Here is a 26,781-nt window from a genome sequence, read left to right on the forward strand (position 1 = left end):
TCAGGAGTGGGAACAGGCGGGAATATTCCAAACAAATTGAACTAATTTGTTTGGCTGGTCGGCACCGTCAGGAAGCTTGGAGGGTGAAGGACAGTCTGCAGTGCTCAACCTGCTGAGGAATTCTTAGTGCCCAGGTTCACAGTCCTGGTAAGTCCACCAGTAACTTTAACTCACAGCTTCATGGCCTTGCTTGCAATTCAATGTAGCTTGAAATGCTGCTAATTTCTGGCTGTAAAGTTAATTGAAAAAACAGCTCTTAAAATGCTACAGATGCTAATTTAAGTATGCATTTTGTTTTGTTTTGTTAGTCCATTTTAATACTAGCCGAAAGCTACCTCTGCTGTTAGCAGTGTTACAATGTCTGTGAACGTTGCTATAAAAACAGAAAAATAAGACCAAGCTAACAAACTCTGCTTTTGCCATATTTTGCGTCAGTGTGTGAGTGATTAAGGGGTTTACCTGAGGAAAACTGCTTCTCTGAATGGCGAGGCAAAGTTAGCATGTTAGCTTCAGTGTTAGCCCTGTGGAAGGTAAACAAATGTGCTTATTAGGATTTTATGACTGATGTTATTGGGACTCTTGGACGGCCCAGCATAAAGTGCACCTTTTGGAGTCATTTTGGAACTACAACAGAAGGAGCATACGAAAATTTAGCAGCTTTATTTAGTATTTTTATTTGTATTTATTTTTCATTTTTATTCATTTATTCAGTCTTGTTGTGTTCCATTACCAAAGTTGGAGTTCAAACAAGCAATTATAAGCAACATGTTGTATGAATGGTTGTTAGATTTGAATAGAACAAGGCTCCTTGATACAAATTTGGACTGTCTTTTGATAAATGAATGCTAGACAGGGTAGTGGATCAGACACACTGGAGATTAATTCTGTATTTCAGTAGTTAAAGGGCACAGTCACACATGAGCAAAATTGACACTGGCAAATATTTGCCTCCTGGGGCAAATACACATTTGCTTCTGGGGGCAACGCAAACTTGCATGTTCGCATTGCGTGGACTTTGACTTTGGTGATCTATAACCGGTGATGTCGCAGCCTCAACCAATAGGGGAAAAAAAATGTGTGGATGTGACGTTGATTGTTGCTGTGTCTAATCAGCCAATATTGTCTGATACTGGCCATGAAATATACAAACTGCCTCACATGAGCGATGCTGCCTGTCTGGCAGAGAGTCAGGAGACAGGCATTGAAAGTTAAATGTACCAATGACATTGTATTTTGTGGTATCTATTAGCAATCTGGCTAACTTTAGCTAACAGGCTAGCTTTCCATAGGCACTGCCCACATTCAGCATGAATGTTACTTTCGCAGGCGACTGTGGCCTTAATGCAGTCGCTCATATGTGACTGTGCCCTAATTAAAATAGGAAGATGGGTTGAATTATATATAATTTTGATCTATAATATATTTCAGAAGAGGAACCTAATGACTCGTATTCTGTGACCTTAGTGTGCTAATGTGATCTGTTTTGCTGACTTTTTAGATGTGGCGGTTGGAGTTTGCATCTGCCCGCAAGATGTGTACCTGAAAGGCTCCTTGAAAATCAAAGGTATGTGAAGCTGTCGGCAACAATATGGCAAATGTTGAAATATTAAATGTATGGCATCCAAATGATGGCATGAATTAGGAAAAGATGAATAATTCTGTGACTATCTGACATGTTTAGCTCATATACATAGCTCATCTGTATATAGTGTACGATTTGAAGAGGCAGTTAGAACATAGGTTGATGCCACTCCCAAGGAAAGAGCATTCCTTTCTCTCTCTAGCAAAGTACTCTTGTTCGAATGCGTGAGAATCAGGTGGCTTCTGCTCACACCACTCGAACCATGTATAATGTGGCCTTTCAAGGAAGAAAGACAGGAAAGATGGCTTCTAATCAAGGACTTATTCAGGAGCCTTCAACAAACTCACACAAGGTTGCGTGTAAAAGTCTAAGGATGCACATCTATGTGTGTGTATCTATGTATGCTCATGTGCATCCATCTGACTGTGTATCTGTGTGGAGTTCAAAAGGTTAATTGTGCCATATGGAGCGTGCGTGCGTGCAGGCGCATGTATGCCAGGATGCATGCAAACTGAGCTTGTCTGCGCTGAGTTCAAAAGGTTAGCCGTGCCACAGGGCTGTGGATCCTGCCTTAATAATTGAGGCTTAACAAGCACATGTTAAAACATCATGATCCCCTCAGCCAGTCATGGCTCAGACATGAGAGCAGCTAAAACAGCTTGTTTGTCCAAAATCAATTATTCACCAGTTCATGTGCCCAAAGTGAACCCAGCCTCCCTCTCTCATTCACCTTCAGGCTTCCACTTTAGTTATTATCACTGGGAAATTTGTTAATTTTCGTATTTGCTTTTGAATCATTAGTTCTTCATTTAAAAAAGGTTGTAATGTACAGTGGGAGGAACACACCTGCCCACTCACCTATTAGTCACCAGCGAAAAAACACCATCTCCCCGCATCTCTCTCACAGGGAAGGTGTGATATCTCTCTCAGTCATTCTGGAAACCTAGGACGCTGATATCACTTTCATAGCACGACTACACACTTTATATCTGCGAGATCAGTCTAATAGTCATTCCTGTGTTGTCTATTTAACACTGAGACATAAACCAGCAGGACAAGTCTGAGATTCAGAGAGATTAGAAAATTAGTAACGTCAGTGATAACAAATCTCTATCCCTCTCTTTTCTTCTTTTAGGGCATGACCATATTAGGCATTAGCATCCGTTTTGCATGTTGGATAATACAGTGAAGTAGGGTATTATGTATTCTGTGCTGGCTGGATTATATTTAATGAATGATATTACTTAGAGCCGTCTAGGCTGAGTTTGGAAGGCGGTTTTCGTCACATGCCACATTGTAAAAGTGGAAACTCCAGGTCGTCTTCCCACAGGTTAGTCGAAGTTTTAGAGTACTTTTTCATCCAGCAGTGAGGGGAATCTTTGGCCACTAAACCACCATGAATACTTCTGCCAGTTTCTAGACTATATTCAAAGGTTTAATAAGTGGACATGACAGGTTCTTTTTATATTTCTGCATTTGATATCTAATTGGTATTGCTGTATTCTGGGTTGGCGGTATCAGTGTATGATTCATAGTTGCTAAAAAGGCATTCTCATTACAAGATGTTAAAGGCAATTAACAGTGAAAAGAGGCACAGTTTTATGGCTCTGCACCAGCGACAGCAGTGGCCGGAGGCATCATGTTTTCAGGTTGCCCGTCCGTCCCATTCTCTTGAACTCCTTGAGGGAATTTCTTCAGCTTTCATTTGGACTCAAGAATAAGCTGATTAGATTCTGGTGGTCATAGTCAAAGGTCAAGGTCACTGCGACCTCTTCTGTCTCATTCTTGTGAATGTAGTATCTCAAGAACACAAGACTGATAAAAATTTGGTGGTCATTTCCAACAGACTTTTCCTAGTCGACCAGTCGTCATTTAGGGCCATTAGTCGACTAATCGCCGGTATGTTTACGATATTAATTTAATTATTACATCATATATTTTGGGCGGGGCAACACAATGGTTTGAGTTGAAGGTGTGAGAAAGAATAGTATCAGTAACATTGTTAACACTGTGCTACATTACAGAGAAATACAAAACCGTACTAATGAACCTTCATTAATATAGGCCTATATTTTATCTACAAGTGCACGTCACAAACTGAGCGAGCTGCCTGTAACAAATGCCGCGTCTTTAACTGCCTGGAAAACACGAGGTTGAGTGCTGGGTGCTACTCTTGTGCCTTTTCTGTGCCAGCTTTCAAGAGCGTGGCTGCAGGTTGCGTCTGAGGTTGCTAAGCAACCTTAACAAGCATCATATAGCCTATTTACCTAAAACCCTGAGTGCAGAGCTGATCTTCTTCCAGGTGCTGTTTATAAGTATGTAGGCCTATCGTCCGTGGGACAGATATAAAGCTCTGGGTAGCCCTGCACTAACATGATCAACTTTCTCGTATTTATCAGGCTGAATATTTACAGGAGAAGAGAAAGATATCTGTCGGCTGTGATTGGTTTGTAACATGACTCCTGTCTGACTGCTGAGTGTGGCCACTTCCTGTGTCTGTCCTTTCAAATTAAATTCCCACATGGTCCAGTCATATAGGTTTTGATTTATTTTGACAAGGTGCAGCTCCTATTAGAGTTTCATGTTTGTTTGGCTTTTTTTCTGCGACTAAGCGACCAATGAAATCTTGCCGACTAATGACCTTTCTGGTCGACTACCGTTTGGTCGACTGTCAGGGGGCAGCCCTAGTCAAAGGTCACTGTGACCTCACAAAACATTTTTTTTGTCCATAACTTAAGAATTCATATGATAATTATGACCAAATTTCACACAAATGTCTTATAGACTAAAATGATGAAATGATGGCATTTTATATCCAAAAGGTCGAAGGTCAGCTTCACTGTGACCTATTATAAAACACTTTTCTGGCCTTTATTCAACACCATAATTCAGGAAGGTGAGAACTGGTGACTGTGTAGATCCTCTGTGCTGCAGGGTTGAAGATGTGTGAAGCATCCATGTTTTAGGATAAGTAGCTTCTTTGCAGTAGCATCCATATTGGAAGCATTGTCAGCTGTCATAGCTACATATGAGTCTGGACAGACATGGATGTGAACTGTGGCTGCAACTTGACTGGTTTGTGGAGGCATACAGCCGTGATTGTGGTACACAACTAGCATTTCATCTTAAGTACAGTTTGACTTTGTCAGTACCTTGACCTTAAACTGAAAAGAAGCTGAGAGTAATCTGACTCCACTGGAGACTGGGTGATGTTACTAATCATTATCATTATAACTGTGATGGAAAATATTTCTGAAGCAACCTGCCCAGCCCTAGTTGTTATTTAAATGTCCATTATGTTCCTTTAGTGTTGGTGTGTGTGTGCGTGTCGACAGTGCAAACAGGCACACACAATGCAAATGTTCAGCACAGCTGGCAACACCTCAGCTCTCTGAGGCTCGTGCACTGTGCCAGTGCTCATTCCCATGGCAACATTATCAAAAGTTCAGCAGCCATGTGGCAGCTGTCTTACGTGTTCCAGTGAAATGGCCATTCAAATGTTGATTTGAATAAATATGCTCATCCTATCCATTGAAATTGTAATGTGTGGAGCTGTGGCTGAGAACAGAGTGTGCAGAGAAGAACAGCATGCAACAGAAGAGAGCAGCCTGGTCTCTCTGGGTGTTCAGTAAGCCTACATCTGGGGATTTAGAGTTAGGGAGGAGTGGAAGGAGGGAGGAGGCAGGAAGGGTGAGGGCCAGCAGGGGCTCATTCCCAGTGTATACAGGTGGAATTAATGGGAAGCAACAGGAAAAGACTGAATGTGTGCACACCTCCCTAAGGCCTCAAGGATTATAGCTCGAGCACACACACTCACTCACACACACAGGCTTTTCACAAATACTCGCTCAGTCTTGCAAAACTTAACGTTACTTAGTCTCTGTCAGATGCTCATACATGGGCAATCTAGCTCGCACAGACATCCAGAGCATTATAAATCCTCTCCACGCCTTATTTACTCAGACGTGTGTACACCTTTAACAATTAGACTACAGGGTGACTAAATTCTAGCAGTTGCCAAATGACGGCTATGAATCAGCGCACCCATCCTATTTTCACGTTCTGTACTGCAGTGTTTCTTAATAAAATGGGCTGGGACTCAAAATGTGTCTGGCCGCTCCCGACATGATAAATGAACTTGTATGTCTTGTTCATCCATCCAAGTCTGCTATTGAGGCTAAATGTGCTAGAGCCTATTCTTGTCCCCAAATGGAACAGAAACTCCTCTGCTCCACACAAGGACCACTGCGTCCACGCTGGCAATTTTTATTTGAACAGCATATTTTAGTACAAGTAAACTCTTGTGTATAAATCCAGCATCAAGCACTGTCTGTCTTGTACATGACTCTCTTTGATAGGCTTCCTGTTTCCTCGACACGTCATAGCTTTATTGGTTTGAAACAGGGTCTATGTCAAGTTGTTCTCCATCATCCAAGGAATGTTATACGTGCACATGCTGATTACAGTCAATAATCAGATTAGACTACTAGTTTGATCAAAGCATTTACATGGTCCACAGTGAGTTGGTTGGCCCAGTCTACAAAATAAATTGAATTACTACTGTTTATACTAGATCCCATAGTGGGAGAAATATTCAGATCTTTTTCCTTGAGTGAAAATGGCAAGTAAAAGTCTGCAATCAAATCTTACTTCATTAATTTTTATCAGAAGTTAAAGTAGTCATATATATATATATATATATATATATATACCGTATACATAGTTTAGTGTTGGTTGGGAAGCTTATTCTTTAAATATAAAAGGTTACAGATTACTAATTGCTCTGTAAAAAAGTAATAAATAATGTAAATATCTAACACTCTCTAACACTTTTTAAAATTGGCAATAAAGTTGCTATGTCCTAAAGACATAAGTGCATACGTGTTGCACTCAAATTCGTCACAGTGACTTTGCTGACCCACGTTATCCAGAAATATGCCAAAAGAAGACACTCCTGCACAACGAAAAGATGCAAAGCAGCATAATGAATCAGTGTTATATTCTACACATACGTTTTTTACAGTGGAAAATATATTTAGATGTAACCCCCTTTTTGTAATCACAAGCATTTTGATTAGCAACTTTAATAATATATTTTTTCTTAGTGAGTGTAACAGATTACAATTACATTTTTTGGCTACTCCCTCACACTAATGATATTACTGAATTGGAATTTAGTACTTTAATACTTTAATTCTCTATTGTTTTAAAAATTGGGCCCAGTGTGTGACCCTGACCCGGGCAACCCACTGTTTGTTGTGGTTGTTTCCCGTTTTTGAACGTTAACTGCTGTTATTGTATTTTGTGTTACTGTAATTAAAGCTTTCTCTGGCACAGGAATTTCCTTTGGGATAAATAAAGTTACAACTCAACTCAACTCAACTCAACTCAACTCAACTCAACTCCATTTCAAGCTAATTTTAATAACTCTTTATTACTCTCTATATATAGCAGGGTGGCTTAGCCTAAAATAAAATATAATGACCTATTAGTTTATTTATATTTTGTATCAATAATCCAAATTTGCAAAGTAACCAGTAATTCAAGCCTTAAAATAAATGCAGTGGAGTAAAAAGTACAGTATTAGCCTCTGAAATTTAGGGGAGTAGAAGGTAGCATAAAATGGAAACACTCAAAGTACAAGTGCTTCAAATTGTACAGTGCTTGAGTAAATGTACTTCCACTAGTACCAGTGCTTCCACCAGTTACATTCCAGCACTGCTAGATACTGTATTGGTCATATGGCAACTTACTTTTGCTACCAAAGCATTAGCTAATCTGGTCCAAATGAAGCTTATCGGTTCTCGTCTAAAACAAATGGGCAATGGTTGCCCATACCTGGCTGCCCCACTACACTTATTTTAAAGCTTTAGTTACTGGCTACTGTGTGAATTTGGATTATTGATACAAAATATAAATAAACTAATAGGTCTTCTCATAATTTCAAAATATCTTAGAAGTAGCAGCTTCTGTCACAAATTTATCAGCAAATTTTGAAGTGGTGTTTACAGTGGATGCGTGAATTCAGTGTTCTAAACAAGAAAACCCAGAACAGCACCATAACTAGAATTGTTTTTGTCCCAAATCAACATTGGAGCAATTAAAACATTCTCAACTGGCAATTTATCTTTGTCTCACTATTTTTTTCTCTGTAATCAGTGGGACAGTATTACTGGTTGGAGGACATTTTTATTATTTTGTTATTCATTAATGCAGATAAAATGGTGTTAAAAATGATAGAAACACACATTAATCTCAAGTATCCCAATAATTTGAATAATCACTTCACACCACATTAAAAAACTCCAGCAAATAGATAAATCAAAAAACAACTCATTTGATATACTTGTTATATGTGTTAATTAGAGTTTTTCCTGAATTTACATAACTGTACTTTTTGGTAAATGTTACAGTGTCATCCACATGGAACCATTTCTATGAGTCACTATCAGACCAGTGTTTTCCAAGCTGCTGTCTTTCTTGCTTACTTGCTTTCATTTGTCTCCCTTTCTATTTGTCTCGCTCCCCGTGTCCCTGTCTGCTGCTGATCCCCGAGGCCAAATGATGCAATAATAGGTTACAGGGAGGGAAGCGAGTGCAGGATGGTGATGACAAGCAGGAGGGAAAGTGCAAATTCATCTTATCAAAACCATTTTGCTTCCCAATCATCCAGGCCAGTGTGTAGGTAAAATGGAAAACAGCTCTCCATGTCAGAGAAAAAAAAAAAAGACTGGCGGTGCAGGAAGCAGTGTGCAGAGGGAAATAATAACGAAGAAACGGAAAGAAAAAAAAGAAAAGAAGGAATAAAGAAAAAGTCACCATTTCCTGTCCTATAGGGAGTATTGCTGGGGGAAGAGTGGGCACCATTGTGAGAGTAGGAGGGGGTATGTGTTTAAGAGTGTGTGAGGCATGCGTACGTGCAGCGTGGTGTGTGAGCCTCGGTGGAGGTGGGGACAAAAGAACAGGATGCACAGCCCTTGAGGAATGTGTACAGCCTGGTGGCACGTCTGTGAAACTCATCCCTCCCTCCCTCCCTCCCTCCTCTGCACCACTTTCTTTTCTCCCCTCTTGCCTTCACTCAGTCTCCTCTCCGCTGTCCCTTCCCTCCCCGTACGGGACAGCAGTCACACAGGCAGCAAGAGGGGGAGATCTGTAAGCTGAGATAGTGAGGGAAATTAAAGGAGAGAGGATACGTATGAAAGAGACTGGTGACGGGCAGAGGGGAGGAGAGGGCCTTTGGGATCTGGGACATTAAAAAAAAGGTCAGAGAGATTGCCTTTGAAGGGATAGTGGTAGATAGAGAGCGACTGAGACAACTGCAGTGAACGGGACATGATCCCATTATCACTCTGCGCCCTCAAACTACCCTGCAGTGACTCAAAGCCTAAAGTTTCAGTGCTATACGTCATATCTTGCTGCTGTAGCGTGAGTCACATACTCAGGAATCTCAGGGGAGCCCTGCGAATGACTACAGCTTGCAACTCACGACTTCAAAGGTTGCTGTGGTGACCTTTGTGTCACATGCTGTCGCCTCCTCTCCACCTGCACACGCCGCAGAATCCCTTTAAAGTGTAGGAGTCAGAAAAAGACTTGCTTGACTACTAAATGTATCATTTACCTTACACCTGCACCTTTGCTTCCTACCTCACACTTATGTATCGGGGCAGAGCTGTTTTTTTGACAAGTAGCCTTGGGCATGTTCCCTCACCATTCATTTTATCCACATTCTTTTCCCATGTAAAAACTCTGCCTCCTCCATTTTGCTCTCGCACCCCCTCCCCTCCTCTTCCCTACGCCCCCCAAAAACAGCTGCTCTCCATTCGTCCTGATTATCCTGGAGACCAGAACAGAACAGACCATGTAGCAGAACAGCACAGACTGCACTTTATTTACTGTGCTGCATGCTGCTTAGCTCTAGCTGGCTAACTAGCCACAGCAGGCCTGCATTCCTGCCATCTGCAGTCAGCCTGCAAACTCTGTACCCTACTTTGCAGTTAGTAGCAAAGTGACTCACCTTTCATGTGTTCATCCAGTGCCGTAACGAGCTGGATGGTTGGATTTTCAGCCAAATTACCTACTGACCTACAGCACAACATTTGGATTCAGTAATGACTGGCAAAGGAGATGCAGTAGTGTAAAAGCATTAATTTTCTTACTCTTATAATTAGCTTTAAAATCTGTCCTTAACTCATAGTGATGCCCTGTGAATGACACACGAATCACATGCTATGATAATAGTGTTCTTGTGTCAGAATTGTTACTTACTCATCACGAGTCAGCACCTCTAAGCTTACTTCCAGTTATTTTGGATGCAGTACTCAGCAATGTATAGAGGAAAACAGTTAGAAGTGCCAGTTACCCTGTGTTACTATGTGTGAGATCACTATGTGTGAGTCACATTCCATGTATGTGTACCTACTTACTTGGCCATTAAAGGTCCAGTGTGTAGGATTTAGGGACCCCTAGTGGCAGAAATGGAACATAATATTTACGCTATGTTTTTAATTAGGTAATTATAATCACCTAATAATAAGAATCATTGTATTTTTGTTACCTTAAAATGAGCCATTTTTATCCAGAAGAGTCAATCAATCAACATTTATTTCCTTTACAAAACCCAAAGGTACCCAAAGTGCTTGACAACAGTGTCATATAACAATGAAAGCCAAACACACACACACACACACACACACACAAACAATAAGACAATACAGAAAAGAAAAACAATGGAAAGTGCGACAGTTCTACAGTAGCCCAGAGCAGACAACCCAAACACTGGCTCTATATAGGATAAGGCTGCCCCCTAATAATCAACCAAATGCTAGCTGACCAGAAGGGTCATTCGTCGACAAACGTGAAACTCTATTAGGACCTGCGCCTTGTCAAAATAAACCAAAACCTAGTGGACTGGACCATGTGGGAATTTAATTTGAAAGGACAGACACAGGAAGTGGCCATGCTCAGCAGTCAGACATGTGTTACGTTAATTTCTAAGTTGGGGTCAGCCCTAAGATGGGGCCATTTGCACCGTAGTTCTCCTACACACTTGGTACATATGAGAAGTGTCAGTTCAGCAAACTCATCGCTAGATCCAACTAAATCCTACACACTGGACCTTTGAAGCTGATTCTGACTCTGTTTCTGATTTTAATACTGCTATTGTGTAGGCCAGAAACTAAAAACATTCATCCAGGAAAAAACAGAAGTTGTGGAAATGTCAGAGCTTGTAAACAATGACTGCTTCCACAATGCACTGTATGACTCGTGTGCCCACGTCTTGTTTGAACGGCTTGGTCATCAGATTCAGTCTAAAACGGTCCCATGTGAGTCAGGCCCATGTTGGGAAACACTGACTGAACAGAGGTCCCTGTTGTGAAAGAGGCAGAAGATGCAGGGTGATAGCAATGGTAATGTTTTAAGCAGATAAACTGTATTTCTTTGTCCGCCGGTCTACAATCAGACTTGTTTTGTTTTTTACTGTGCTAGTGATGAGGCTCCACCTAAAACTCTTTGGTCGATATTTCCGGTGATTATCCATCCTGTATTAACAGATTTCTGTCTGTTTTTTTTTTTTCAAACTTATTCACAATAAGAAATCACACCAGAATAACGCTGAGGTCCACATCATTCCTGCTATACTTATGCCTTCAAACACTGACACTAATTGGTCACGGATAGTTCCACAGTAAAACTTTGAAAAAACTTTGAGCCTAAGCTTACAGGTTTGAGCGCTGATGTCAACTAGAACTGCAATGATTTGTCAACATTTTAGCTTTTCAAATATATATTTGCCAGTCTTCTATAGCCCCTTTTATCCGCCTCACTGCTCTTTATCGAAGGTACAGAAGGTCATGGGATTGGGGACAGTGTTGTCTAGACTTTAAGCCAGCAGCGGAGATAGTAATAGCGCCAAATCAAAGTCTGTGTACAATGGACAGCTAGCAGGACTGGACCATGAACCTGACTGGTGTGATGTCTTAAGGACATGTTATGTGTGCGACCCACTGCCGGGAGATTTAAAGAGCAGCTAGCAGCAGTTAGCAGCTAACTCAAAAAACAGTACAGCAGCCTAGTATGTCTGTAAATTGGGATACAATGAGGTCCAGGAGCTCCTTACCCTCCGAGCAAAGGACGAGATCAGCCACCATATAACAGGGACGGTAAATGATTGTTGTTGCCATGTTAATGCCCTTGTTATTGTTTAGAAAGGGCCGCCGTCACATATGTCATACGTCATACTAGAGGCTGATGCCTTTGTGTTTCCTGTCACGCCCCTCGTTCTTCTTTTGCTTTTGGAACACCGCCATGTTATCTAAAATCACAAACTGTAGCAATGCTATGCCACTGTTGTTTGGTTCTATGTTAAAAAAAAAAAAAAAAGTANGTTTAGAAAGGGCCGCCGTCACATATGTCATACGTCATACTAGAGGCTGATGCCTTTGTGTTTCCTGTCACGCCCCTCGTTCTTTTGCTTTTGGAACACCGCCATGTTATCTAAAATCACAAACTGTAGCGATGCTATGCCACTGTTGTTTGGTTCTATGTTAAAAAAAAAAAAAAAGTAAGCTTGGGATAAAGAAGGGACTTCATAGCGGCCCTATAGCGCACTCTCTGTGTAAAATCTTTACAAAAGATTGTAAAAAGAATATCTTTGGGTTTTGGAGTGTTGGTCGGACAAAAGTGGACATTTGAATATTTCACCTTGAGTGTTGGAGAGTTGTGATGGCAATTTTCCTTCATTTTGTGACATATACAGACCAAACAGTTAATCAAGTCACTGAGAAAATAATTTACAGACTCCTCAATAATGAAAACACGTCAGACTTTTAAATGCTGAGAATATAAAGGTTGCACAAGACGTCACTGAGTTCAGTGTTAGCTGAAAAGAAGAGTTGTTACCATTACTGAAAGAAGGCCAGTTACGCAGCCTGGTTCTGTCATCTGTCTGTGGTGTCGTTTAGTAAATGTTTGTTGTTCTTTCTTTTGCTCTCATAACCTTGACAACAAGCCTTGGGGGCGTCGTGGTCCCTTATCATCTGATATTGTTTTGGCAGTCACGATGTCCTGCCTGATTGAACTGCGTACACACTGTAGTTTGACAAGGTGCTAAAGAGGAGGGGGTGCAGGATATTGGTGGGCTCGGGGCTATGGCGTCTGGTACTCTGGGAAGTATCCTGCACACACCCTAAACAAGGGAGATGGAGAGAGAGAAATACCAGACCTCGAGGAACAGATGCATGTATTCACAGGGGACACGGTTACCTGCTCTGCTCTGTTTCTATTCCAAACTCTCACAGCATTTCTGTCGTGGAGGACGGTGGGTGTTTCAGGTCATTTTCACTGAGTCAGTCTTAAGCTGTTTGTACTTACTAGCCAACTGATGTTTACTGCCAAACACAGCTGCTCGGTTAGATGGAGATTGTGGGGTACAGTGGAAAGCAGCATGAAGGGCAAGGTATACATTTTTATCACTGCATAGCCGGTTAGTCTCCAATGGCAAAGGGTCTTTAAAATACATTTCTGGAAGGAAAGAAAAACGAAACAGAATAAAAACACCGTTACTGTAATAGCTGCTGATGGTACTTTGCTTTTTGGGGGAAGGTATCTGTCAGATCAAGTATACCCAGGACAGTGTCTGATTAAACATCAAGGGCAATATCAGGTTTTCAGATTGTGTAAGAATAGATTGCTTATTTAGTCCTTTAAAATGTGATTCTTTTTTTCCCTTGTTTCAAAATCAGGTTCTTCACATGACAGATAACACAGCCTAGCTCTGCTCCATTGTCTTTCATTTTCTCTGACAGTGCAAGTTGCCCTTCAACCAAATGCCCCAAGTCAAACCCTTAAAACAGCAAAGCCCAAAAAGCTTTGTGTTAACTTCTCTGTAGCTGACCTCTGGCCTCTTGGGGAAGTGTATCTTAGCACAAAAGTTTAAAATTTTGGCAAAGATCATAATTTGCTGTCTTTCCAAGATAGACAAGAAATTCGACACCACTGTCACATTTGTCCAGTAAATACAATGCTAGTTCCAGCAGCTGGGTAGCTTAGCTTAATATAAAGACTTGAAACCGATTGGGTAACAATAAATTCCTGGTTTTACTGGCTTTGTGCTGAGATGAAGAGACCCCCATTAAACTTGCAATTTGTACACTTTTTGTTATCTGTACAGATTAAACAAACAATATGTAACACTAACTTGTGAGCATTAGAGATGCTTGTAGGCTAATTATGTTACTGTCAGACTAGGGCTGGGACTTTGACTTGACAAACCCAAAAGACTTGCAGCTTGACTTGGACTTTAAGACCAGTGACTCGAGAACACACTTGGACTTGGGCATTTTGACTTGAAAATTCTTGATTCCTTCCCCTGAGCCCTTCACCTGAGCCAATAGGTACAGAAAGATTTAGACATTTTTCTTATATTCATTCATTTATTCATTTTCATAACCGCTTATCTTGTTGAGGGTCGCAAGGGGGCCTGGAGAGGCAGAGTACACCCTGGAACCCTGGACAGGTCGCCAGACTATCACAGGGCTGACACATAGAGACAGACGACCATTCACGCTCACATTCACACCTACGGGCAATTTAGAGTCACCAGTTAACCTAGCCTGCATGTCTTTGGACTGTGGGAGGAAACCGGAGCACCCTGAGAAAACCCACGCTGACACGGGGAGAACATGCAAACTCCACACAGAAGGGCTCTCCCACCTCAAGGTTCGAACCCTCCACCTTGAGTTTGAACCAGGAACCCTCTTGCTGTGAGACAACAATGCTAACCACTGCGCCACCATTTTTTCACCCCATTTTTCCAATATGAGATGAGTTAAATACAACAAGAAGGAGAGAAACATACAGAGTTCTTGCTGTTGTTGTACTAGTAAATAGTGCTATATGCTATATGATTGACTTTAGTTGCACTTGTTTTCATAAAAATACACATTTAAAAAATATTTGTGATTTATGAACATCCTTACTGTTAAAATGGCAGTACATATGGTGAAGAAGGCATTATGACTTGTTTAGGACTCAAAACTCAAAGTTTAGGACTTGGGACTTGACTCAGGACTTGCCTGTCATGACTTGAGATTTGACTTGGGACTTGAATGCAAATTTGAGACTTACTTGCCGCTTGCAAAACAGTGACTTGGTCCCACCTCTGCCATTATGGTATTGCCCAAATAGCCCATTACCAAGGTGTATCAAAACCTCTCCAGTCAAACAATACCTGCATTTGATCCTTGTTGTACCCAGATCTAGAAAACAAGAAGACTATTTGTATGATTTTGCTTACAGCCAATCACTGCATACATTCTTTGATTTAATGCAACATGTCATTGGCCCACTACCACAGCAGCTACAACCCATACAGTCTGTGATGTAGTGAAGTTGAGCGCGGCGTATTTGACAGAGTTTGAAAGTATGGCAATACTAAACGCATGTTGTGTCTGGTGGCATTTTTTTATCAACTTAACTTCCATTCACATGATGGGCATTGAATGAAGTAGAAAAAAGTATCAAATGTATTAAATGAAGAACTCTATTAGTAGTCATATCACTGTAAGGGGTACTGGTATTGGAATTGACAATACCCAGCCCTACCTTGGACAGAGCCAGGCTCCCCTTTCTAGTCTTGATGCTAAGCTGAGCTAATTGAAGCTATTGTCTGTGTTCTTTTATTTACTAGGCAGATATGAGAGTGCTATCAATCCTCACATCTAACCCGAATGAGAGCCAACAAGCAATATATTGCTCTCACAATATTTCCCACAATATTGAAGTAACCCTTTAAACATTGCTACTTTTATTGCCAAAGCACGATACAAAATCTGGCCCAAAAGCTGGACCCTGGTGTTCCACACAGTTTAGCAGTTCAACCACTTCCTGAGAGCACGAAGCTCACAGATGAGACACGTTTTTCTCTTCCCTTCCCTGCAGACGTATCAGCACGATCAGCCTACATTTGCTGCTTGACAGGTGAAAGCAGGTGGGAGAGCTGTGGGTGTCGTTCACTCGAGAGGTGAGATGAAAAGCCCAGGACGATGTCATTCTCCGTCCTCCCTCTGTTCCGATTTCTGCTCCTGCGTTGGCGTGAGTCCGCTCTCGGCTCCAAGGGCAAACAAAAAGAGAAACTGCAGCAGGTTGTCAAGGCAACACGGGAGCCACACACACACACACCCACACACACACACATACATACAGGTGATGTATGTAGTTTGCTTAGACGTGTGAGGCAAATACGTCACCATAGTTCTGTTTGCAGCGTGAGTGAATGCTTGTAGGATGGAGCTGAGGAACCTTTCACGACTTAGCTGATGAGTGGGAACCTAAAGTTGGCAGCAAGTCACGAGCTTTATTTATACAACACTGTATCTTTAGTCTCACAGCTAGTGTCCTACTTTAACAGACTTTGGAAATGATGTATTAGGCGCAGTGTGTCCAGACGGAAAATAACATCCTCAAATAGAATTTGTATTGAGATCATATTGATGTAACTTTGCATTGTTCCCACGAGTTCTTTGAGATTATTGTGTAGGATTTCTGAATGTCTGATTGTGTGAAGAGTGCCTTCTGTTGTGAATAACAAGACATTTATCATTATGTTGCTCCTCCTCTTAACCTCTAAAGAACGTGGCTTTTATAATCTGTCATCTGTCTTTCTCTCTGTTTCTTTTTCTCATATGTCATTCATGTGTCAGTATACCCCCCGAGAGCCCTGAGATAGTTTTAATGGCTGGGCGTGCCCGCGCTTCACATGCAAATGTGGGAAAAGTAACGACCAGGCAAAATCAAGAGAAAGATTCAAAACAAATGCCTAATTAGTAGCTGGGGATTCAAATGGAGCCAACAACACCACAGCCAATATAGCAAAGAGAAGGGGAGTCGAGAGAGAGAGGGGGTGATATAAATGTCAGGTTTTAAAGATGTGTTAATGTGCACTTTCTGGTACAGAGAAAGCATTCATGGCTAGCTTAGGGGGTTTCGTGTGTGTGTTTGTTCATGTGAAAGCCGGTGTGCACATCTGTGTAAGTGTGTGCATGTCAGCCTTTTTTGTTATGTGTGTCTAGCTGTATGTGTTAATTAACTACGATACGCAGCGAGCATTACCGAAGGGGAAATGGTTCTGGAACAGCTCAAATGCAAACACCTTGCTTAACCATGCAAAAGATCAGGCTGACACTGTCAAGTTCAGCTTTTGCTGGTAGATTTAATGATCAAAGGATTATACTGTGATCTTGGATTGCAGCCTGGGATGAATTAAGGATTCATTTGCTAGATGTTAACTACGAAGACTGGATTAGGCAGGTATGGAAAGGCAAATATGGAGAAACTTACGGATGAAATCAACCCTGAACCTATTTGCTTAAAAGGAGAGCAATTTGTCGTTTTCCCCCCCTTCTGCGTTTTTCTTTACTCTATTAAGAGAGGAAATGCTACGCCTGAATGTTGGCAGCCCCACCAGAGTCAACAACAGACAAAACAATATGAGTACCGAAATTAAAATGGATAACTTTGTATATAAGCAGGCGGCCAAATCCCTGTACGCCCTCCAAGATCCCAATCCTAATAAACTCTCCCCTGGTCTCTGCCAAGTCTAATTTGTTCACTCTGCTTGTATTTCTGTATGGAGCAATCTTGATTAAGACACACACCCCTCCAAAGGGCCAGACTAACTTCTTATCTCACAACAAGGAAGTGAGGAAGGAACCATCAACACTGACACAAAGGGTGGGCCACTTGCGATGTGACTCGACCATGTTTTGGTTTATGCCATTTTCCATTAGCTATGAGGTCAAGAATTTAACTGATTTTAATGGCAATGGGGCTTTTTTTTTAACTGGACACTGGGTATTACAACATGGATATCCAGCAGGTGGTTAGCGAAGGATTGATGCTAACTGCAATGACCAAGAAATGAATGCCAAGAATACTTTTTTAGGCAATGTACACCTACTTTTTTGTAGGTACATATGACTGCTGCATATGCCAGCAGTGTTTTTCAGAAATCAGTTAACCCACATTTTATCTGACATGACATGCATAATCTAGTACGTTATATTAAAGCAATACTGTATGACTTAAATGCAAAGTTTCAATGTGCTTTTCTAGAACTATATAATGTATGAACTGGGCGGTTTTCAAGATGATCAAAGAAATAGTTTGACATATTGGGAAATATGGTCATTCACTTTCTTGGCGATGGTTAGATAAGAAGATTGGTACCACTCAAATTTGTCCGTTGAATACGAAGCTACAGCCAGGAGATGATAAGCTTATTAGCATAGAGATTGAATGCAGGGGAAAACAACTAGCTTGGCTTTTTCCAAAGGTAAGAGCTTAACAGAGCGTCTTAGGATCATTAAATAGTCCAGCACATAACCTCCTTTAAAGCCATAACTTGATATTTTTAGATTGAAGTTTATGTGTGTGCGTGCGTCAGTATGCTAAACTTAGCTAAGAATCTCCTGGCTGTGTTTGTATAAAAAAGGAAGAGGTGGGATGTGACGGAAAGAAAGAATCAAGAGGTCAAAAAGGAGAACATAGTGTATGAAGTAAACCGGAGTCAAGGTGAGAAGGTAAATATAGTGTTAATGACCGAAGAACAGGTGAGAGCCGAGGAGAGTGGAACAGGTGTTAATGAATGACAAGTGAAAACAAAGAAGTAAAGGAGGAACAAGGAGGATGTAAAAATGAGGGTAGGACAAGTGGTGCTCCTATGTTGCACTCCTCTTCCCTTCTGCAGGGGTGGTCCTCTGGCTAGATAACCCTAGCCAGACAGCCGTGGGTGATAGAGATCAGATTGAGATGACAGACTGGAGTGCTGCCCAGAAACACACACACACACACACACACACACACACAGACACACACACAAAGTAATGAGGAGGAAATTAAAAAAGCATTCTGTCGAAAGAAAAGAAAAAAATCAGCATTCTTTGTTGTTTGCCTTTCACAGGAGGAGAAAAAAAAGCGAGTGAAAACAGAAGGCTGGAAGTTCTTTGTTCTGTCAAACAAACACGTTAACTTCCCAGAACTGTCTAGTGAACCTGCAAGATGAGTGCTTATATACCATTTCACTGCACTCACAAATGTCATTTTGCTTATCCTTAGTGAATCTTTTACAGCTGGCGATCCTCTATCTTAACAACATATGGACATTGTTTTCATCATGTGTTAAAGGTGGCTTCAAATAAGAGTAAATAAAAGCTCTATTATAGAATTTTATTGTTAAAATAAATCTGGGTTGGGATCTTGGGCACAGTTCTAGTCTGGTTTAGGTCTTACCCAAGAGATCAAACTACTTTGTGTCCCTTGGGGTGTTTTGTTCTGGTAGAGTAAATATTTCTTGTGGTGTGCCCCAAGGTTCAGTGCTGAGCGCCCTTGTTTTCTGTCTGAGCATGTTGCCGTTTGGTTATATCATCCATTAACATAGCATCTTTTTCTACAGCTACGCAGATAATACCAAAGTGTACATCTCTCACTGATGATCTGAGCCCTGCACATTTTCTTTGGGAATCATTTTTGATTGAAATTAAAATTCTGAAGCACACATTCAGCACACTATTATAGTGGCCTTTAACCATCTAAAGAACATGCTTTTATTTCCATGTCTTGATGACTCTGATGCTCTGTTAACAGGCTTTTCTAAGAACATGACTGTGGCGGCACAGTTAGCATTGTCACCTCACAGCAAGAGGGTTCCTGGTTCAGTGGTGGGGGTGGGGGGTTCGAACTCAAAGGTGGTGGAACCCTTGGAGTTTGCATGTTCTCCTGTGTCATTGTGGGTTTTCTCCGAGTACTCCAGCTTCCTCCCACAATCCTAGACATGCAGACTAGGTCAATTAGTGGCTCTAAATTGGCAGTAGGTGTGAGTAAGAGAGAGCATGATTGGTTGTCTGTATCTATGTGTTAGCCCTGTGATAGTCTGGCAACCAGTCCAGGGTGTACCCCACCTCTCGCCTAGTGTCAGCTGGGATGGGCTTGTGCTGTACACCTGTTTAAAAAAAACTTAAAGAGAATATCGAGCTGGCTTGCATGAAGATCAAGCCAAGCAAGTCCGGAAGCATCTCCATCATCAAGGGGAAGCTGCCAGACCAGTGCTTCTGCACTGGCTAGGAGGCTATACCAACTGTCTCCGTGAAGCCTGTGAAGAACTTAGGACGGTGGTATAAAGCATCCCTCAAGCACATAGAGGAAGTAGACCGACTCAGGAAGGATAGTGTGAGTGGCCTCAAGATCTACAGCAGGCAAGTTGAAGCTCTGGTACATGCAGCTCAGGCTCCTTCCATGTCTGTGGCCATTAACCCTATACAGAGCTGGAGAGGCTGATTAGCTCATATACAAGAGAGTGGCTTGGTCTTCCCAGGAGCCTCAGCCGCAGAGGGCTCCTACTCATTTTCCGTCTCAGAGGAGTACAAGTGTGCCAAAGTAAGACTGAAGGCGAGACTAACTGGCTCATGTGATCCAGCTGCTCCTACCCCGGCTAAAGGCAGAAAATGGACCTGGGCAGAAGCGACCAAGCTGGCAAAGGTGGTGCTAAAACACAGGGACATTGTGGGCCAAGTGCAGCAGTAGAGGGGTGGCCTAGGCCTTTGGGCCAGCACACCTGCCTGGACCAAGGCTACTCCATATCAGAAACACAGACTTGTGGTGGAGGAGATACATCCCCAGGAGGAAGCAACAAGATGTGCAAAGGCCATGGCTCAGGCAAGGCAGGGCAATGCATGAGATGGGAGGGAGTAGAGACGGAAAAAGATCTGCTGGAGAGAGCCGTGGTAAATGGAGACATTAAGAGTGAGCTTCACCATCAAGGCTGCCTATGATGTTCTGATAACCTGGTGGCACAACCAGGTGCTGGGGTGTCTTGCAGCAGTGCTGGAAATTCGGTGAAAGAGCATCAATGCTCTTGCTTCCCTGTCATTGTACTGCCTGCAACAGTATTCGTCCGCAAAAGTGAGGGTCAAGCCAGACTAGTCAGATCGAGGCCAGATAATGGGAAGCATGTGTTGGAAGATGATGGCAGATCCAGGCCAGTGGTTCTCCTTACAAGCTGAGATCGTGCCAACCGACCTGAAACCAGACTTTGTGCTATGGCCGGCATCTTGTTTACCTCATCGGACTTACAGTGCCCTGGGAAGATGCAGTGGAAGAGGCTTACAAGCACAAAAAACTGAGGTATGCTGAGCTTGCAGTCAGTGCTCAACGACGTGGCTGGAAACTAAAGGTTCATAGCCACATCAACATCAAGGCTACTTCTGTAAATGAGAATTTGAGGCAAGGTCTGCCAACAAGCAGTCAAAGACATCTCCAGAGCTGCTGAGAAGGGCACTCAGTGGGTGAATGAAAAGAAAGGACTCCACCTGGGCCCCAGGATGAGCAGATGGCATCTAGAGGATGACCATGGGACATCAGAAATCAATGCTGAACCCTATGGAAGCGTTGTGGGCAGAAGGCGCTCTATTAATTTTAAGGTGCTTCTTGTCATTTTCAAATCATTTTATGGCCTTGCTGCAGGATACATCAGTGACCCTCTCACATATTACTGCAGTCTGTCTCACATTAGGGGTTCCTCTGTCCAGGACTTAAGTCAGCAGTGATGTTGGGTATTTAAATCTCTTTTTTATTTGTCTCTTTAAAAAAAAAGCCCATATGCAATGTTTTTAAGTTCCCATATCTTGTCTTTTTATTTTGTAAAGGACACTGTATTGTACATTTTTGTATAAAATGTATAAAGTTTTTTGTTATTGTTATAAAAGCAGCAAATTTGAAACACACAAGCTGCAATTTGCACTTCATTTCCACTCCACTTGATATTGACACATTTCACTGGAGGACTCACAAATTTATCTGCAATTTGGTAGCAACAAACGTAAAACTGATAACATCTGCAATCTGTGTACAGTGTTTTTGTGAAACAGGCTCCAGATGTTCAGATTTGACAACTGTGCCCTTGATGACATATCTCAGCTTCAGCTGATGTTGCATTATCATTAAAGCAAAGCAACCGTCGTACCATATTTACTCAAGATGCCTCAGAAACCACCGTTAAAACCAATGTAGCCTTCCACCGTGTGTGCAGTAGTATGTGTGTCTTCAGATAACAGGTGCCCTTTGTTTGATTATTCATTACAGTGGCCTAATGTCATGTCATTGACATTACTTTACTGATATTATTCACATTCGCAGTCACTCCCTCAGGGATTCATGAACCACTGATCCTGCTGACAGACTAAAAACGTGCAGCTCAGATTGGAATTTACAAGCAGGGGATAAGCGTGTAGATACTCAGTGTTTTTTCCACTTAACTCCGCCTTTCCGTGAGGAATGCTTGAGCATGTGTCTGTGTGTGTATGTGTGTGTGTATGTGTGAGAGCCATCTATCCCAGAGGTCATTGTCTCTGGGTCCAGACGGCTCCAACTCAGGTTCTCAGTGTGGCTTCACTAATCTGCCGTAATTATGTCTCACAGCCAGCTCACTCACACTCACACACATACACTGACTCTCCGTCTCCTTGACTATCTCTCCTTTTTTCCTTGTCTTTCTCTCTTTTTCACAGGAGACCAGAGTCGTGGTCGCCTCAGGATGGCTAGCGGTGCATGTGTGTGTCAATGGGGCTACTACCCTGCCGACACACAGCTCAAAGGACTCCCTTCACAGCTTCAGGGAGAAAACAGAGACGCAAATGCCTTCGTGACTTGCCATATAGTAAAAGGGGTTTCCAATGTGAGAGTCATCCGCTGCACGCATCACAGTCATCTCTCCCGTCCTGCCACTGTGACGCATATCTTCCTTGTGTTTCATCAGCAGTCGCGCCTCAGGGTGTGTGGTGACGCAGAGGCTGTGTGGGCACCCTAAATCCAGACTACCTGACCAGGTTCCTAGGAGTTCAGCTTGAGGGCATCCCTCACTATAAAATAATTTATTCTGTTGAAACATAAGGGACAAGAGTTAAAAAAATACCAAAAGCTAGAAAGTCTCTGTGCAACACATCAGTCTCATACCCTGTATTGAAACTACATTAGTTAAATGACATTGTCCCTATAAAATAAAACAAAAAAATAAAGTCAAATTAAATTGAATTAAATTTAAAAAAAATAAGATAAAATAGAATGAAATATTAATTAAAAAATAAATAAATCTAAAATATATTTACATTACTTAAGTATATTTATACTTTAGCAATTGCTTACTTCACTACTTACAATGTTAACATTACTAATATGACAATGGCCAGACCACACTATAATGAGCAAGAACTGTCCTATAAAGTCAAATTAGTAATGCTGTATGAATATGTATCTTCCTCCCACTTTCTCAGTGTGAAGCACTCATTGTACCATCCCACATTATCCTAGCGTTTTAGCACAAAGTAAGAATCATAATACAAAGAATGACCCATGAATTAATTTGATGCTAAACAGCTGAACCTGCAGTTTCCATCCCTGATTGTTTTCTCAAAACACCCTTAAACCACTCCCTCTGCTTAACCATGAGTGTGACTTGTAAACACATAAGTGTTCATCTTTGGTTTTGCCACCAAAACAAACTTTTTTCATTATACAATAAATCTAAAACTAGAAAATGTAGTGACACCACCACAAGGACAAAAACTGTAACCATCATAAAGTATGTAATTTCACATTTGTGGGGCAGTTTTCACACAGTTGCAAGGCACGGAAGACAACAGCTATGATACAAACACATTCTGACGGCAGCCTCAAAGGAAACACACAGGGTAGTTGGAGATATTGGGTTCATTGTTGCTGTACAGCAGTGATACTCAACTTGTGGCCCGTGGGCCAAAACTGGCCCGCAATAGGATGCCATGTGGCCTAGCCAACCATTTTCTTATTCACAATGAAAATAAATGATTCACAATGGGAATTTTTGTTGTGCTTTGAATGTACATGAGGTGAGCAGCTAAATAGAGCATGTTTTTCATGAAAAAAAAAGCTAGTGGGGAGAATCCCCTGGACGGAGGTCTGGGCTAAGCCCCAAGTGTCCTCAAATCCTAGAGACGAAGCCCCTAAACCTTCTATAATTTTGCAAAATTGGCCCCTGAATAAAGCAATCTAAGTATCCCTGGTGCACAGCATTAAAAACACCTTTAATTAAATATAATCCCTTAATCTGTTTATGCCAGTTTTATTTAGTAGTATCGTTATTTAACAAAAGGTTTTCATATTAGATTCTGAATTACATTACATTCTGCTCACTGTCAATCACCTGACACTTATAGAAAGAAATCAAAGTCTCCTCCAGGAAATAATCTCTCAAAAACATGTCACTTTTTGCACTTTATTGTCTTTTCATTAAAGTCTGTAAAATATATTTTCAGTTGTTTTCAAAGGTAGCAGTGCACATGGGAAGGTTTTATATTCACTAGAAAATGTACAGAAGGTATGTGGCCTTCACAAATAGATAAAAAAAAGTTATATCATTTTATGTGACAGAATGGGAGCATGCAGATAAGGACACAAAACATAAAATGAACTCTTGTTTCGGTAAACAATCAAAAAATAATTACCTTAATTGATTGTAACAATTCATTGGCCCTGACTGCACCTTCGAAAATAACACGTCTATTTAATTTCCCAGGCATCATAACTATAATGAAGGTTACAATCCATTGTGGTTGGCACTCATTTATATTGCAGTGATGTATGATGAAGTGAACTCTGTTTAACCCCGTGACAGCGTTCATTTATTCAGAAGGCAGGTTGGCCTTACAGGACAAACCTGTTCCTTTTCAAAGGAACTCTGTGGAGTGTTTGGCCTGTGTGTCAGTGTGTGTGAACCCCACTGAGCTCATTAAACTGTTAATATCGCTGTCTTCCTCTTCACAAAACCTCCAACCTCACAAGATATTGCATGCTCGGTGGCTGAAACACACAGCCCCACGCACACACAGAAACACTCTCATACGCACACACAAAGCCTCGTAAAGCTTTTCTGACTAAATGCGTGCCTGGCTGCTCGCTTAAACACACACACACACACACTCACACACACACACAGACGTACACACGCACACACACGGCTGCAGCACAGCACTCTTATTTAAACTGATGTGAGTGCTGTCACGACATCCGACTAGTCCTATTTGTTCCACAGAAGCCTTGGCGTGAGAGAGCAGGGTCACCCCACTGGCTCTCATGCAAATCCATTCAGCACACACGCGCACACACACACTCACAGACACACACACACACACACACACTTAATAGCCCTGCAGATAAGCAAAAAGACAGAGAGACAGACAGGCAGCCCAGCAGAGAGCTATATAGAGATTCAAGCAGAGGGAGATGGGTCGACAGGAAAACCATTGGACAGAGACAAACAAACTGGAGGACAAAAGACAGACAGGCAGAGATAAACACACAAACCTTAATAAACATAATTAAATTGTTATCTGGATGGACAGATTTACATCTAATATAAAGGATGGCTGAGTTAGTCCTCAACATTTTACAGTTGTCCTGAGCTACGTCACTCACTAGTGGTCGCAAATGGAAACAAGAGGTAATTGTTTGTATTTGAAAACGTCACCGTTCGCCTGAGTGGCGGGTGCAAGTGAAGGGAGAGCAGAGAATCAGCCATTGATAGCGGGTCAAAAGGTCAAGGTATAGTCGAAGCAAACTAGTCGGTCAACCCCCCATCGAGCCACATCTGAAGGCAAACGTGTTTACAGCTAACAGCCACGCCCAAAACCAGGGTAAAAAGCCTGCCATGACAAGGTACACATCCATCCAACTGTTTGTGTTCATTTTCAATTTGCACATAAAAAAGCCTCCATGGAAAAAAAGTTAATCTTGAAGTACGTTAAGTTTTTACAGTGAAGGGAGGAGGAAAAAAGGTGTATCGGTAAAAGGTAAATGCAACTAAGTTCAACAGAAACAGATTTAGCAAATAAAAGTCCAAAAATACCCTTCAAAAGTCGTCGAAATCAGGCACATGGGCAGGGACTTGCGGCATCAGAAACCAACGAAAAAGGCGTCCTTTAACGTCCGCATGATATGCGGCCGGTTGCCGCTATAGTTTAACGACACCCAGTGGTGTCAGGGGGCAATGCAATAGGACAAGGACGAAAGTTAAGGCGGCGAAAGTCCAAGTGGGGCAGGTGGGAGGTTTGGTGGATGGGTCCAACATGCACTGAATTTTACCTGAGAGAACGTTGTTCTAAAGCCATACCCTGCTCTTTTTTCCTAAACCTAACCATGTGTGCTTGTTGTTGAAGGAAGAAAAACATCAATTCACGGTGTACCAACGTAGTGCGTTAATTTTGAAAGAGACTGTATGTAAACGGTAAATTTCCTGTGAAAACGGAAGTGTATTTTGAAAGATGACAAGATGACAACTTGACACAGTGTCCCAGAACGTCAACAACCAACACACCCAGGGTACATCATATGTGGACGTGGAAAGTCCATGACCAAACATGTCAATATGTGATGAGGTCGGAGTGAGAATGTGTTGGACATCTGCTGCGAGGAATTTTTATTGAAATTCATATCTTATCTCTTTTCAGGTTTCCCCTTAATAGGGCCACTGTGAAACATTTCTACAACATACTGCTAATACTTCTTATTTTCTAATAAAGATAAATGAGCATGGAAGGCTAAGATTTTCAAAATGATTCAACAAATTAGTTCTGTCTCACACAAGCTCCGCCCACTATTGGACGCTATGAGTAATACTCTCCTCCGATCACGAGTACACATTCACCCACTGAAATTAGCATAAATGTAGCTGTTTAGCAGTGGCGTAAGGACGTTACGATGGGCCCCAGTGGACACTATTATGACGTATTGTCTTGACACAAATAGAGACCTGACTTTGGACAACATCAACATACATTTAGCTAGCAATCATCAGAGCATATCTGACAAATATATCAGAGAAAGTAAGAAATTAATCATTTAATTGAATTGTTTTTAGTTTCTTTATAGATTTCATACTTACAGAAAAAGCATATTTAAATGGGTGAGATGGGTTTGCCTTTTCGAGGACATATATATCTTTGAACACAAGTATATTTCCAAGCTGACTCACTTGCAACGCCCCTGCTTCCCAATAATGAAGTGCAGAGTTGCAGAGTTTATGCCACTCAGTACTGTAGAGGTCAAGGCATCCATTGCTGAAGCTGATTAAACTGCCCTAATGTTGGTGCACTGAACTACAGCTGACACCATGTACA

At 41.7% G+C, this 26,781-nt stretch overlaps 1 protein-coding gene and 1 long non-coding RNA gene across 2 annotated transcripts in view; one reads left to right on the top strand and one right to left on the bottom strand.

The window, feature by feature from the left end:
* On the top strand, window positions 1-23,455 carry LOC126383036 (uncharacterized). The gene is made up of 3 exons (XR_007569105.1): window positions 1-147; window positions 1,499-1,564; window positions 22,141-23,455. It is a non-coding gene; the product is annotated as an uncharacterized LOC126383036 (long non-coding RNA).
* ssr3 (signal sequence receptor, gamma) overlaps window positions 1-26,781 on the bottom strand; it is a 168,905-nt gene that overhangs the window by 68,923 nt on the left and 73,201 nt on the right. The gene's annotated exons all lie outside the window — the stretch shown is intronic.

Source organism: Epinephelus moara, chromosome 2, assembly GCF_006386435.1.
Source record: "Epinephelus moara isolate mb chromosome 2, YSFRI_EMoa_1.0, whole genome shotgun sequence".
Lineage (NCBI taxonomy): Eukaryota > Metazoa > Chordata > Actinopteri > Perciformes > Serranidae > Epinephelus > Epinephelus moara.